This window comes from Haliotis asinina, chromosome 9 (genome assembly GCF_037392515.1).
Source record: "Haliotis asinina isolate JCU_RB_2024 chromosome 9, JCU_Hal_asi_v2, whole genome shotgun sequence".
Taxonomy (NCBI): Eukaryota; Metazoa; Mollusca; class Gastropoda; order Lepetellida; family Haliotidae; genus Haliotis; species Haliotis asinina.
Window position 1 is genome coordinate 27816946 of NC_090288.1, and position 16904 is coordinate 27833849.

Below are 16904 nucleotides of genomic sequence, written 5' to 3' on the forward strand. Positions count from 1 at the left end.
GTTATGCATCGCCAGAAACCCCATGAAGAGACCTTTCAAATGAATCATAGATATTAGAAATCCAATGAGGGATAACGAAATTAGAACGAAAGTCTACTTCCGCTACCGGCGCCGTTGCGACGGAACGGACAAGCGGCATTACCTACGGACATGCCTAGCATCTTTGCTCAACGTCGCACATGCACATGCCATACACCACCAGAAGCGAATTGAAATGCTCTTTCTAATGAATATAAGATACTGAAAGTCGCATCAGACATGTACACATGATTAACCAAGAAATAACGCACTGATGGTGTTGGCGACGCACGGGACACGCGGCATGACACGCAGGCGTATGTAGCTTGACATGCCAGTGCACATGGGCTTGTCGTACATCGTCTTGAAGCCCATTTGCATGGGCTTTCACATGCACTATAGATGTTAGGGATCTTCGAAAGGAGAGAGATATTATAAGGGGTTATGGGTGGGGTCGACATGAGTCGGCGGCGGAAGTCAAGCCGGATAGAAAAGCGGCACTATATGCAGACGGTTGTAGCTGTGCACAGCATTGCAGACGTGCATGTTATGCATCGCCAGAAACCCCATGAAGAGACCTTTCAAATGAATCATAGATATTAGAAATCCAATGAGGGATAACGAAATTAGAACGAAAGTCTACTTCCGCTACCGGCGCCGTTGCGACGGAACGGACAAGCGGCATTACCTACGGACATGCCTAGCATCTTTGCTCAACGTCGCACATGCACATGCCATACACCACCAGAAGCGAATTGAAATGCTCTTTCTAATGAATATAAGATACTGAAAGTCGCATCAGACATGTACACATGATTAACCAAGAAATAACGCACTGATGGTGTTGGCGACGCACGGGACACGCGGCATGACACGCAGGCGTATGTAGCTTGACATGCCAGTGCACATGGGCTTGTCGTACATCGTCTTGAAGCCCATTTGCATGGGCTTTCACATGCACTATAGATGTTAGGGATCTTCGAAAGGAGAGAGATATTATAAGGGGTTATGGGTGGGGTCGACATGAGTCGGCGGCGGAAGTCAAGCCGGATAGAAAAGCGGCACTATATGCAGACGGTTGCAGCTGTGCACAGCATTGCAGACGTGCATGTTATGCATCGCCAGAAACCCCATGAAGAGACCTTTCAAATGAATCATAGATATTAGAAATCCAATGAGGGATAACGAAATTAGAACGAAAGTCTACTTCCGCTACCGGCGCCGTTGCGACGGAACGGACAAGCGGCATTACCTACGGACATGCCTAGCATCTTTGCTCAACGTCGCACATGCACATGCCATACACCACCAGAAGCGAATTGAAATGCTCTTTCTAATGAATATAAGATACTGAAAGTCGCATCAGACATGTACACATGATTAACCAAGAAATAACGCACTGATGGTGTTGGCGACGCACGGGACACGCGGCATGACACGCAGGCGTATGTAGCTTGACATGCCAGTGCACATGGGCTTGTCGTACATCGTCTTGAAGCCCATTTGCATGGGCTTTCACATGCACTATAGATGTTAGGGATCTTCGAAAGGAGAGAGATATTATAAGGGGTTATGGGTGGGGTCGACATGAGTCGGCGGCGGAAGTCAAGCCGGATAGAAAAGCGGCACTATATGCAGACGGTTGCAGCTGTGCACAGCATTGCAGACGTGCATGTTATGCATCGCCAGAAACCCCATGAAGAGACCTTTCAAATGAATCATAGATATTAGAAATCCAATGAGGGATAACGAAATTAGAACGAAAGTCTACTTCCGCTACCGGCGCCGTTGCGACGGAACGGACAAGCGGCATTACCTACGGACATGCCTAGCATCTTTGCTCAACGTCGCACATGCACATGCCATACACCACCAGAAGCGAATTGAAATGCTCTTTCTAATGAATATAAGATACTGAAAGTCGCATCAGACATGTACACATGATTAACCAAGAAATAACGCACTGATGGTGTTGGCGACGCACGGGACACGCGGCATGACACGCAGGCGTATGTAGCTTGACATGCCAGTGCACATGGGCTTGTCGTACATCGTCTTGAAGCCCATTTGCATGGGCTTTCACATGCACTATAGATGTTAGGGATCTTCGAAAGGAGAGAGATATTATAAGGGGTTATGGGTGGGGTCGACATGAGTCGGCGGCGGAAGTCAAGCCGGATAGAAAAGCGGCACTATATGCAGACGGTTGCAGCTGTGCACAGCATTGCAGACGTGCATGTTATGCATCGCCAGAAACCCCATGAAGAGACCTTTCAAATGAATCATAGATATTAGAAATCCAATGAGGGATAACGAAATTAGAACGAAAGTCTACTTCCGCTACCGGCGCCGTTGCGACGGAACGGACAAGCGGCATTACCTACGGACATGCCTAGCATCTTTGCTCAACGTCGCACATGCACATGCCATACACCACCAGAAGCGAATTGAAATGCTCTTTCTAATGAATATAAGATACTGAAAGTCGCATCAGACATGTACACATGATTAACCAAGAAATAACGCACTGATGGTGTTGGCGACGCACGGGACACGCGGCATGACACGCAGGCGTATGTAGCTTGACATGCCAGTGCACATGGGCTTGTCGTACATCGTCTTGAAGCCCATTTGCATGGGCTTTCACATGCACTATAGATGTTAGGGATCTTCGAAAGGAGAGAGATATTATAAGGGGTTATGGGTGGGGTCGACATGAGTCGGCGGCGGAAGTCAAGCCGGATAGAAAAGCGGCACTATATGCAGACGGTTGCAGCTGTGCACAGCATTGCAGACGTGCATGTTATGCATCGCCAGAAACCCCATGAAGAGACCTTTCAAATGAATCATAGATATTAGAAATCCAATGAGGGATAACGAAATTAGAACGAAAGTCTACTTCCGCTACCGGCGCCGTTGCGACGGAACGGACAAGCGGCATTACCTACGGACATGCCTAGCATCTTTGCTCAACGTCGCACATGCACATGCCATACACCACCAGAAGCGAATTGAAATGCTCTTTCTAATGAATATAAGATACTGAAAGTCGCATCAGACATGTACACATGATTAACCAAGAAATAACGCACTGATGGTGTTGGCGACGCACGGGACACGCGGCATGACACGCAGGCGTATGTAGCTTGACATGCCAGTGCACATGGGCTTGTCGTACATCGTCTTGAAGCCCATTTGCATGGGCTTTCACATGCACTATAGATGTTAGGGATCTTCGAAAGGAGAGAGATATTATAAGGGGTTATGGGTGGGGTCGACATGAGTCGGCGGCGGAAGTCAAGCCGGATGGAAAAGCGGCACTATATGCAGACGGTTGCAGCTGTGCACAGCATTGCAGACGTGCATGTTATGCATCGCCAGAAACCCCATGAAGAGACCTTTCAAATGAATCATAGATATTAGAAATCCAATGAGGGATAACGAAATTAGAACGAAAGTCTACTTCCGCTACCGGCGCCGTTGCGACGGAACGGACAAGCGGCATTACCTACGGACATGCCTAGCATCTTTGCTCAACGTCGCACATGCACATGCCATACACCACCAGAAGCGAATTGAAATGCTCTTTCTAATGAATATAAGATACTGAAAGTCGCATCAGACATGTACACATGATTAACCAAGAAATAACGCACTGATGGTGTTGGCGACGCACGGGACACGCGGCATGACACGCAGGCGTATGTAGCTTGACATGCCAGTGCACATGGGCTTGTCGTACATCGTCTTGAAGCCCATTTGCATGGGCTTTCACATGCACTATAGATGTTAGGGATCTTCGAAAGGAGAGAGATATTATAAGGGGTTATGGGTGGGGTCGACATGAGTCGGCGGCGGAAGTCAAGCCGGATAGAAAAGCGGCACTATATGCAGACGGTTGCAGCTGTGCACAGCATTGCAGACGTGCATGTTATGCATCGCCAGAAACCCCATGAAGAGACCTTTCAAATGAATCATAGATATTAGAAATCCAATGAGGGATAACGAAATTAGAACGAAAGTCTACTTCCGCTACCGGCGCCGTTGCGACGGAACGGACAAGCGGCATTACCTACGGACATGCCTAGCATCTTTGCTCAACGTCGCACATGCACATGCCATACACCACCAGAAGCGAATTGAAATGCTCTTTCTAATGAATATAAGATACTGAAAGTCGCATCAGACATGTACACATGATTAACCAAGAAATAACGCACTGATGGTGTTGGCGACGCACGGGACACGCGGCATGACACGCAGGCGTATGTAGCTTGACATGCCAGTGCACATGGGCTTGTCGTACATCGTCTTGAAGCCCATTTGCATGGGCTTTCACATGCACTATAGATGTTAGGGATCTTCGAAAGGAGAGAGATATTATAAGGGGTTATGGGTGGGGTCGACATGAGTCGGCGGCGGAAGTCAAGCCGGATAGAAAAGCGGCACTATATGCAGACGGTTGCAGCTGTGCACAGCATTGCAGACGTGCATGTTATGCATCGCCAGAAACCCCATGAAGAGACCTTTCAAATGAATCATAGATATTAGAAATCCAATGAGGGATAACGAAATTAGAACGAAAGTCTACTTCCGCTACCGGCGCCGTTGCGACGGAACGGACAAGCGGCATTACCTACGGACATGCCTAGCATCTTTGCTCAACGTCGCACATGCACATGCCATACACCACCAGAAGCGAATTGAAATGCTCTTTCTAATGAATATAAGATACTGAAAGTCGCATCAGACATGTACACATGATTAACCAAGAAATAACGCACTGATGGTGTTGGCGACGCACGGGACACGCGGCATGACACGCAGGCGTATGTAGCTTGACATGCCAGTGCACATGGGCTTGTCGTACATCGTCTTGAAGCCCATTTGCATGGGCTTTCACATGCACTATAGATGTTAGGGATCTTCGAAAGGAGAGAGATATTATAAGGGGTTATGGGTGGGGTCGACATGAGTCGGCGGCGGAAGTCAAGCCGGATAGAAAAGCGGCACTATATGCAGACGGTTGCAGCTGTGCACAGCATTGCAGACGTGCATGTTATGCATCGCCAGAAACCCCATGAAGAGACCTTTCAAATGAATCATAGATATTAGAAATCCAATGAGGGATAACGAAATTAGAACGAAAGTCTACTTCCGCTACCGGCGCCGTTGCGACGGAACGGACAAGCGGCATTACCTACGGACATGCCTAGCATCTTTGCTCAACGTCGCACATGCACATGCCATACACCACCAGAAGCGAATTGAAATGCTCTTTCTAATGAATATAAGATACTGAAAGTCGCATCAGACATGTACACATGATTAACCAAGAAATAACGCACTGATGGTGTTGGCGACGCACGGGACACGCGGCATGACACGCAGGCGTATGTAGCTTGACATGCCAGTGCACATGGGCTTGTCGTACATCGTCTTGAAGCCCATTTGCATGGGCTTTCACATGCACTATAGATGTTAGGGATCTTCGAAAGGAGAGAGATATTATAAGGGGTTATTGGTGGGGTCGACATGAGTCGGCGGCGGAAGTCAAGCCGGATAGAAAAGCGGCACTATATGCAGACGGTTGCAGCTGTGCACAGCATTGCAGACGTGCATGTTATGCATCGCCAGAAACCCCATGAAGAGACCTTTCAAATGAATCATAGATATTAGAAATCCAATGAGGGATAACGAAATTAGAACGAAAGTCTACTTCCGCTACCGGCGCCGTTGCGACGGAACGGACAAGCGGCATTACCTACGGACATGCCTAGCATCTTTGCTCAACGTCGCACATGCACATGCCATACACCACCAGAAGCGAATTGAAATGCTCTTTCTAATGAATATAAGATACTGAAAGTCGCATCAGACATGTACACATGATTAACCAAGAAATAACGCACTGATGGTGTTGGCGACGCACGGGACACGCGGCATGACACGCAGGCGTATGTAGCTTGACATGCCAGTGCACATGGGCTTGTCGTACATCGTCTTGAAGCCCATTTGCATGGGCTTTCACATGCACTATAGATGTTAGGGATCTTCGAAAGGAGAGAGATATTATAAGGGGTTATGGGTGGGGTCGACATGAGTCGGCGGCGGAAGTCAAGCCGGATAGAAAAGCGGCACTATATGCAGACGGTTGCAGCTGTGCACAGCATTGCAGACGTGCATGTTATGCATCGCCAGAAACCCCATGAAGAGACCTTTCAAATGAATCATAGATATTAGAAATCCAATGAGGGATAACGAAATTAGAACGAAAGTCTACTTCCGCTACCGGCGCCGTTGCGACGGAACGGACAAGCGGCATTACCTACGGACATGCCTAGCATCTTTGCTCAACGTCGCACATGCACATGCCATACACCACCAGAAGCGAATTGAAATGCTCTTTCTAATGAATATAAGATACTGAAAGTCGCATCAGACATGTACACATGATTAACCAAGAAATAACGCACTGATGGTGTTGGCGACGCACGGGACACGCGGCATGACACGCAGGCGTATGTAGCTTGACATGCCAGTGCACATGGGCTTGTCGTACATCGTCTTGAAGCCCATTTGCATGGGCTTTCACATGCACTATAGATGTTAGGGATCTTCGAAAGGAGAGAGATATTATAAGGGGTTATGGGTGGGGTCGACATGAGTCGGCGGCGGAAGTCAAGCCGGATAGAAAAGCGGCACTATATGCAGACGGTTGCAGCTGTGCACAGCATTGCAGACGTGCATGTTATGCATCGCCAGAAACCCCATGAAGAGACCTTTCAAATGAATCATAGATATTAGAAATCCAATGAGGGATAACGAAATTAGAACGAAAGTCTACTTCCGCTACCGGCGCCGTTGCGACGGAACGGACAAGCGGCATTACCTACGGACATGCCTAGCATCTTTGCTCAACGTCGCACATGCACATGCCATACACCACCAGAAGCGAATTGAAATGCTCTTTCTAATGAATATAAGATACTGAAAGTCGCATCAGACATGTACACATGATTAACCAAGAAATAACGCACTGATGGTGTTGGCGACGCACGGGACACGCGGCATGACACGCAGGCGTATGTAGCTTGACATGCCAGTGCACATGGGCTTGTCGTACATCGTCTTGAAGCCCATTTGCATGGGCTTTCACATGCACTATAGATGTTAGGGATCTTCGAAAGGAGAGAGATATTATAAGGGGTTATGGGTGGGGTCGACATGAGTCGGCGGCGGAAGTCAAGCCGGATAGAAAAGCGGCACTATATGCAGACGGTTGCAGCTGTGCACAGCATTGCAGACGTGCATGTTATGCATCGCCAGAAACCCCATGAAGAGACCTTTCAAATGAATCATAGATATTAGAAATCCAATGAGGGATAACGAAATTAGAACGAAAGTCTACTTCCGCTACCGGCGCCGTTGCGACGGAACGGACAAGCGGCATTACCTACGGACATGCCTAGCATCTTTGCTCAACGTCGCACATGCACATGCCATACACCACCAGAAGCGAATTGAAATGCTCTTTCTAATGAATATAAGATACTGAAAGTCGCATCAGACATGTACACATGATTAACCAAGAAATAACGCACTGATGGTGTTGGCGACGCACGGGACACGCGGCATGACACGCAGGCGTATGTAGCTTGACATGCCAGTGCACATGGGCTTGTCGTACATCGTCTTGAAGCCCATTTGCATGGGCTTTCACATGCACTATAGATGTTAGGGATCTTCGAAAGGAGAGAGATATTATAAGGGGTTATGGGTGGGGTCGACATGAGTCGGCGGCGGAAGTCAAGCCGGATAGAAAAGCGGCACTATATGCAGACGGTTGCAGCTGTGCACAGCATTGCAGACGTGCATGTTATGCATCGCCAGAAACCCCATGAAGAGACCTTTCAAATGAATCATAGATATTAGAAATCCAATGAGGGATAACGAAATTAGAACGAAAGTCTACTTCCGCTACCGGCGCCGTTGCGACGGAACGGACAAGCGGCATTACCTACGGACATGCCTAGCATCTTTGCTCAACGTCGCACATGCACATGCCATACACCACCAGAAGCGAATTGAAATGCTCTTTCTAATGAATATAAGATACTGAAAGTCGCATCAGACATGTACACATGATTAACCAAGAAATAACGCACTGATGGTGTTGGCGACGCACGGGACACGCGGCATGACACGCAGGCGTATGTAGCTTGACATGCCAGTGCACATGGGCTTGTCGTACATCGTCTTGAAGCCCATTTGCATGGGCTTTCACATGCACTATAGATGTTAGGGATCTTCGAAAGGAGAGAGATATTATAAGGGGTTATGGGTGGGGTCGACATGAGTCGGCGGCGGAAGTCAAGCCGGATAGAAAAGCGGCACTATATGCAGACGGTTGCAGCTGTGCACAGCATTGCAGACGTGCATGTTATGCATCGCCAGAAACCCCATGAAGAGACCTTTCAAATGAATCATAGATATTAGAAATCCAATGAGGGATAACGAAATTAGAACGAAAGTCTACTTCCGCTACCGGCGCCGTTGCGACGGAACGGACAAGCGGCATTACCTACGGACATGCCTAGCATCTTTGCTCAACGTCGCACATGCACATGCCATACACCACCAGAAGCGAATTGAAATGCTCTTTCTAATGAATATAAGATACTGAAAGTCGCATCAGACATGTACACATGATTAACCAAGAAATAACGCACTGATGGTGTTGGCGACGCACGGGACACGCGGCATGACACGCAGGCGTATGTAGCTTGACATGCCAGTGCACATGGGCTTGTCGTACATCGTCTTGAAGCCCATTTGCATGGGCTTTCACATGCACTATAGATGTTAGGGATCTTCGAAAGGAGAGAGATATTATAAGGGGTTATGGGTGGGGTCGACATGAGTCGGCGGCGGAAGTCAAGCCGGATAGAAAAGCGGCACTATATGCAGACGGTTGCAGCTGTGCACAGCATTGCAGACGTGCATGTTATGCATCGCCAGAAACCCCATGAAGAGACCTTTCAAATGAATCATAGATATTAGAAATCCAATGAGGGATAACGAAATTAGAACGAAAGTCTACTTCCGCTACCGGCGCCGTTGCGACGGAACGGACAAGCGGCATTACCTACGGACATGCCTAGCATCTTTGCTCAACGTCGCACATGCACATGCCATACACCACCAGAAGCGAATTGAAATGCTCTTTCTAATGAATATAAGATACTGAAAGTCGCATCAGACATGTACACATGATTAACCAAGAAATAACGCACTGATGGTGTTGGCGACGCACGGGACACGCGGCATGACACGCAGGCGTATGTAGCTTGACATGCCAGTGCACATGGGCTTGTCGTACATCGTCTTGAAGCCCATTTGCATGGGCTTTCACATGCACTATAGATGTTAGGGATCTTCGAAAGGAGAGAGATATTATAAGGGGTTATGGGTGGGGTCGACATGAGTCGGCGGCGGAAGTCAAGCCGGATAGAAAAGCGGCACTATATGCAGACGGTTGCAGCTGTGCACAGCATTGCAGACGTGCATGTTATGCATCGCCAGAAACCCCATGAAGAGACCTTTCAAATGAATCATAGATATTAGAAATCCAATGAGGGATAACGAAATTAGAACGAAAGTCTACTTCCGCTACCGGCGCCGTTGCGACGGAACGGACAAGCGGCATTACCTACGGACATGCCTAGCATCTTTGCTCAACGTCGCACATGCACATGCCATACACCACCAGAAGCGAATTGAAATGCTCTTTCTAATGAATATAAGATACTGAAAGTCGCATCAGACATGTACACATGATTAACCAAGAAATAACGCACTGATGGTGTTGGCGACGCACGGGACACGCGGCATGACACGCAGGCGTATGTAGCTTGACATGCCAGTGCACATGGGCTTGTCGTACATCGTCTTGAAGCCCATTTGCATGGGCTTTCACATGCACTATAGATGTTAGGGATCTTCGAAAGGAGAGAGATATTATAAGGGGTTATGGGTGGGGTCGACATGAGTCGGCGGCGGAAGTCAAGCCGGATAGAAAAGCGGCACTATATGCAGACGGTTGCAGCTGTGCACAGCATTGCAGACGTGCATGTTATGCATCGCCAGAAACCCCATGAAGAGACCTTTCAAATGAATCATAGATATTAGAAATCCAATGAGGGATAACGAAATTAGAACGAAAGTCTACTTCCGCTACCGGCGCCGTTGCGACGGAACGGACAAGCGGCATTACCTACGGACATGCCTAGCATCTTTGCTCAACGTCGCACATGCACATGCCATACACCACCAGAAGCGAATTGAAATGCTCTTTCTAATGAATATAAGATACTGAAAGTCGCATCAGACATGTACACATGATTAACCAAGAAATAACGCACTGATGGTGTTGGCGACGCACGGGACACGCGGCATGACACGCAGGCGTATGTAGCTTGACATGCCAGTGCACATGGGCTTGTCGTACATCGTCTTGAAGCCCATTTGCATGGGCTTTCACATGCACTATAGATGTTAGGGATCTTCGAAAGGAGAGAGATATTATAAGGGGTTATGGGTGGGGTCGACATGAGTCGGCGGCGGAAGTCAAGCCGGATAGAAAAGCGGCACTATATGCAGACGGTTGCAGCTGTGCACAGCATTGCAGACGTGCATGTTATGCATCGCCAGAAACCCCATGAAGAGACCTTTCAAATGAATCATAGATATTAGAAATCCAATGAGGGATAACGAAATTAGAACGAAAGTCTACTTCCGCTACCGGCGCCGTTGCGACGGAACGGACAAGCGGCATTACCTACGGACATGCCTAGCATCTTTGCTCAACGTCGCACATGCACATGCCATACACCACCAGAAGCGAATTGAAATGCTCTTTCTAATGAATATAAGATACTGAAAGTCGCATCAGACATGTACACATGATTAACCAAGAAATAACGCACTGATGGTGTTGGCGACGCACGGGACACGCGGCATGACACGCAGGCGTATGTAGCTTGACATGCCAGTGCACATGGGCTTGTCGTACATCGTCTTGAAGCCCATTTGCATGGGCTTTCACATGCACTATAGATGTTAGGGATCTTCGAAAGGAGAGAGATATTATAAGGGGTTATGGGTGGGGTCGACATGAGTCGGCGGCGGAAGTCAAGCCGGATAGAAAAGCGGCACTATATGCAGACGGTTGCAGCTGTGCACAGCATTGCAGACGTGCATGTTATGCATCGCCAGAAACCCCATGAAGAGACCTTTCAAATGAATCATAGATATTAGAAATCCAATGAGGGATAACGAAATTAGAACGAAAGTCTACTTCCGCTACCGGCGCCGTTGCGACGGAACGGACAAGCGGCATTACCTACGGACATGCCTAGCATCTTTGCTCAACGTCGCACATGCACATGCCATACACCACCAGAAGCGAATTGAAATGCTCTTTCTAATGAATATAAGATACTGAAAGTCGCATCAGACATGTACACATGATTAACCAAGAAATAACGCACTGATGGTGTTGGCGACGCACGGGACACGCGGCATGACACGCAGGCGTATGTAGCTTGACATGCCAGTGCACATGGGCTTGTCGTACATCGTCTTGAAGCCCATTTGCATGGGCTTTCACATGCACTATAGATGTTAGGGATCTTCGAAAGGAGAGAGATATTATAAGGGGTTATGGGTGGGGTCGACATGAGTCGGCGGCGGAAGTCAAGCCGGATAGAAAAGCGGCACTATATGCAGACGGTTGCAGCTGTGCACAGCATTGCAGACGTGCATGTTATGCATCGCCAGAAACCCCATGAAGAGACCTTTCAAATGAATCATAGATATTAGAAATCCAATGAGGGATAACGAAATTAGAACGAAAGTCTACTTCCGCTACCGGCGCCGTTGCGACGGAACGGACAAGCGGCATTACCTACGGACATGCCTAGCATCTTTGCTCAACGTCGCACATGCACATGCCATACACCACCAGAAGCGAATTGAAATGCTCTTTCTAATGAATATAAGATACTGAAAGTCGCATCAGACATGTACACATGATTAACCAAGAAATAACGCACTGATGGTGTTGGCGACGCACGGGACACGCGGCATGACACGCAGGCGTATGTAGCTTGACATGCCAGTGCACATGGGCTTGTCGTACATCGTCTTGAAGCCCATTTGCATGGGCTTTCACATGCACTATAGATGTTAGGGATCTTCGAAAGGAGAGAGATATTATAAGGGGTTATGGGTGGGGTCGACATGAGTCGGCGGCGGAAGTCAAGCCGGATAGAAAAGCGGCACTATATGCAGACGGTTGCAGCTGTGCACAGCATTGCAGACGTGCATGTTATGCATCGCCAGAAACCCCATGAAGAGACCTTTCAAATGAATCATAGATATTAGAAATCCAATGAGGGATAACGAAATTAGAACGAAAGTCTACTTCCGCTACCGGCGCCGTTGCGACGGAACGGACAAGCGGCATTACCTACGGACATGCCTAGCATCTTTGCTCAACGTCGCACATGCACATGCCATACACCACCAGAAGCGAATTGAAATGCTCTTTCTAATGAATATAAGATACTGAAAGTCGCATCAGACATGTACACATGATTAACCAAGAAATAACGCACTGATGGTGTTGGCGACGCACGGGACACGCGGCATGACACGCAGGCGTATGTAGCTTGACATGCCAGTGCACATGGGCTTGTCGTACATCGTCTTGAAGCCCATTTGCATGGGCTTTCACATGCACTATAGATGTTAGGGATCTTCGAAAGGAGAGAGATATTATAAGGGGTTATTGGTGGGGTCGACATGAGTCGGCGGCGGAAGTCAAGCCGGATAGAAAAGCGGCACTATATGCAGACGGTTGCAGCTGTGCACAGCATTGCAGACGTGCATGTTATGCATCGCCAGAAACCCCATGAAGAGACCTTTCAAATGAATCATAGATATTAGAAATCCAATGAGGGATAACGAAATTAGAACGAAAGTCCACTTCCGCTACCGGCGCCGTTGCGACGGAACGGACAAGCGGCATTACCTACGGACATGCCTAGCATCTTTGCTCAACGTCGCACATGCACATGCCATACACCACCAGAAGCGAATTGAAATGCTCTTTCTAATGAATATAAGATACTGAAAGTCGCATCAGACATGTACACATGATTAACCAAGAAATAACGCACTGATGGTGTTGGCGACGCACGGGACACGCGGCATGACACGCAGGCGTATGTAGCTTGACATGCCAGTGCACATGGGCTTGTCGTACATCGTCTTGAAGCCCATTTGCATGGGCTTTCACATGCACTATAGATGTTAGGGATCTTCGAAAGGAGAGAGATATTATAAGGGGTTATTGGTGGGGTCGACATGAGTCGGCGGCGGAAGTCAAGCCGGATAGAAAAGCGGCACTATATGCAGACGGTTGCAGCTGTGCACAGCATTGCAGACGTGCATGTTATGCATCGCCAGAAACCCCATGAAGAGACCTTTCAAATGAATCATAGATATTAGAAATCCAATGAGGGATAACGAAATTAGAACGAAAGTCTACTTCCGCTACCGGCGCCGTTGCGACGGAACGGACAAGCGGCATTACCTACGGACATGCCTAGCATCTTTGCTCAACGTCGCACATGCACATGCCATACACCACCAGAAGCGAATTGAAATGCTCTTTCTAATGAATATAAGATACTGAAAGTCGCATCAGACATGTACACATGATTAACCAAGAAATAACGCACTGATGGTGTTGGCGACGCACGGGACACGCGGCATGACACGCAGGCGTATGTAGCTTGACATGCCAGTGCACATGGGCTTGTCGTACATCGTCTTGAAGCCCATTTGCATGGGCTTTCACATGCACTATAGATGTTAGGGATCTTCGAAAGGAGAGAGATATTATAAGGGGTTATTGGTGGGGTCGACATGAGTCGGCGGCGGAAGTCAAGCCGGATAGAAAAGCGGCACTATATGCAGACGGTTGCAGCTGTGCACAGCATTGCAGACGTGCATGTTATGCATCGCCAGAAACCCCATGAAGAGACCTTTCAAATGAATCATAGATATTAGAAATCCAATGAGGGATAACGAAATTAGAACGAAAGTCTACTTCCGCTACCGGCGCCGTTGCGACGGAACGGACAAGCGGCATTACCTACGGACATGCCTAGCATCTTTGCTCAACGTCGCACATGAACATGCCATACACCACCAGAAGCGAATTGAAATGCTCTTTCTAATGAATATAAGATACTGAAAGTCGCATCAGACATGTACACATGATTAACCAAGAAATAACGCACTGATGGTGTTGGCGACGCACGGGACACGCGGCATGACACGCAGGCGTATGTAGCTTGCCAGTGCACATGGGCTTGTCGTACATCGTCTTGAAGCCCATTTGCATGGGCTTTCACATGCACTATAGATGTTAGGGATCTTCGAAAGGAGAGAGATATTATAAGGGGTTATTGGTGGGGTCGACATGAGTCGGCGGCGGAAGTCAAGCCGGATAGAAAAGCGGCACTATATGCAGACGGTTGCAGCTGTGCACAGCATTGCAGACGTGCATGTTATGCATCGCCAGAAACCCCATGAAGAGACCTTTCAAATGAATCATAGATATTAGAAATCCAATGAGGGATAACGAAATTAGAACGAAAGTCTACTTCCGCTACCGGCGCCGTTGCGACGGAACGGACAAGCGGCATTACCTACGGACATGCCTAGCATCTTTGCTCAACGTCGCACATGCACATGCCATACACCACCAGAAGCGAATTGAAATGCTCTTTCTAATGAATATAAGATACTGAAAGTCGCATCAGACATGTACACATGATTAACCAAGAAATAACGCACTGATGGTGTTGGCGACGCACGGGACACGCGGCATGACACGCAGGCGTATGTAGCTTGACATGCCAGTGCACATGGGCTTGTCGTACATCGTCTTGAAGCCCATTTGCATGGGCTTTCACATGCACTATAGATGTTAGGGATCTTCGAAAGGAGAGAGATATTATAAGGGGTTATTGGTGGGGTCGACGTGAGTCGGCGGCGGAAGTCAAGCCGGATAGAAAAGCGGCACTATATGCAGACGGTTGCAGCTGTGCACAGCATTGCAGACGTGCATGTTATGCATCGCCAGAAACCCCATGAAGAGACCTTTCAAATGAATCATAGATATTAGAAATCCAATGAGGGATAACGAAATTAGAACGAAAGTCTACTTCCGCTACCGGCGCCGTTGCGACGGAACGGACAAGCGGCATTACCTACGGACATGCCTAGCATCTTTGCTCAACGTCGCACATGAACATGCCATACACCACCAGAAGCGAATTGAAATGCTCTTTCTAATGAATATAAGATACTGAAAGTCGCATCAGACATGTACACATGATTAACCAAGAAATAACGCACTGATGGTGTTGGCGACGCACGGGACACGCGGCATGACACGCAGGCGTATGTAGCTTGCCAGTGCACATGGGCTTGTCGTACATCGTCTTGAAGCCCATTTGCATGGGCTTTCACATGCACTATAGATGTTAGGGATCTTCGAAAGGAGAGAGATATTATAAGGGGTTATTGGTGGGGTCGACATGAGTCGGCGGCGGAAGTCAAGCCGGATAGAAAAGCGGCACTATATGCAGACGGTTGCAGCTGTGCACAGCATTGCAGACGTGCATGTTATGCATCGCCAGAAACCCCATGAAGAGACCTTTCAAATGAATCATAGATATTAGAAATCCAATGAGGGATAACGAAATTAGAACGAAAGTCTACTTCCGCTACCGGCGCCGTTGCGACGGAACGGACAAGCGGCATTACCTACGGACATGCCTAGCATCTTTGCTCAACGTCGCACATGCACATGCCATACACCACCAGAAGCGAATTGAAATGCTCTTTCTAATGAATATAAGATACTGAAAGTCGCATCAGACATGTACACATGATTAACCAAGAAATAACGCACTGATGGTGTTGGCGACGCACGGGACACGCGGCATGACACGCAGGCGTATGTAGCTTGACATGCCAGTGCACATGGGCTTGTCGTACATCGTCTTGAAGCTCATTTGCATGGGCTTTCACATGCACTATAGATGTTAGGGATCTTCGAAAGGAGAGAGATATTATAAGGGGTTATTGGTGGGGTCGACATGAGTCGGCGGCGGAAGTCAAGCCGGATAGAAAAGCGGCACTATATGCAGACGGTTGCAGCTGTGCACAGCATTGCAGACGTGCATGTTATGCATCGCCAGAAACCCCATGAAGAGACCTTTCAAATGAATCATAGATATTAGAAATCCAATGAGGGATAACGAAATTAGAACGAAAGTCTACTTCCGCTACCGGCGCCGTTGCGACGGAACGGACAAGCGGCATTACCTACGGACATGCCTAGCATCTTTGCTCAACGTCGCACATGCACATGCCATACACCACCAGAAGCGAATTGAAATGCTCTTTCTAATGAATATAAGATACTGAAAGTCGCATCAGACATGTACACATGATTAACCAAGAAATAACGCACTGATGGTGTTGGCGACGCACGGGACACGCGGCATGACACGCAGACGTATGTAGCTTGACATGCCAGTGCACATGGGCTTGTCGTACATCGTCTTGAAGCTCATTTGCATGGGCTTTCACATGCACTATAGATGTTAGGGATCTTCGAAAGGAGAGAGATATTATAAGGGGTTATTGGTGGGGTCGACATGAGTCGGCGGCGGAAGTCAAGCCGGATAGAAAAGCGGCACTATATGCAGACGGTTGCAGCTGTGCACAGCATTGCAGAC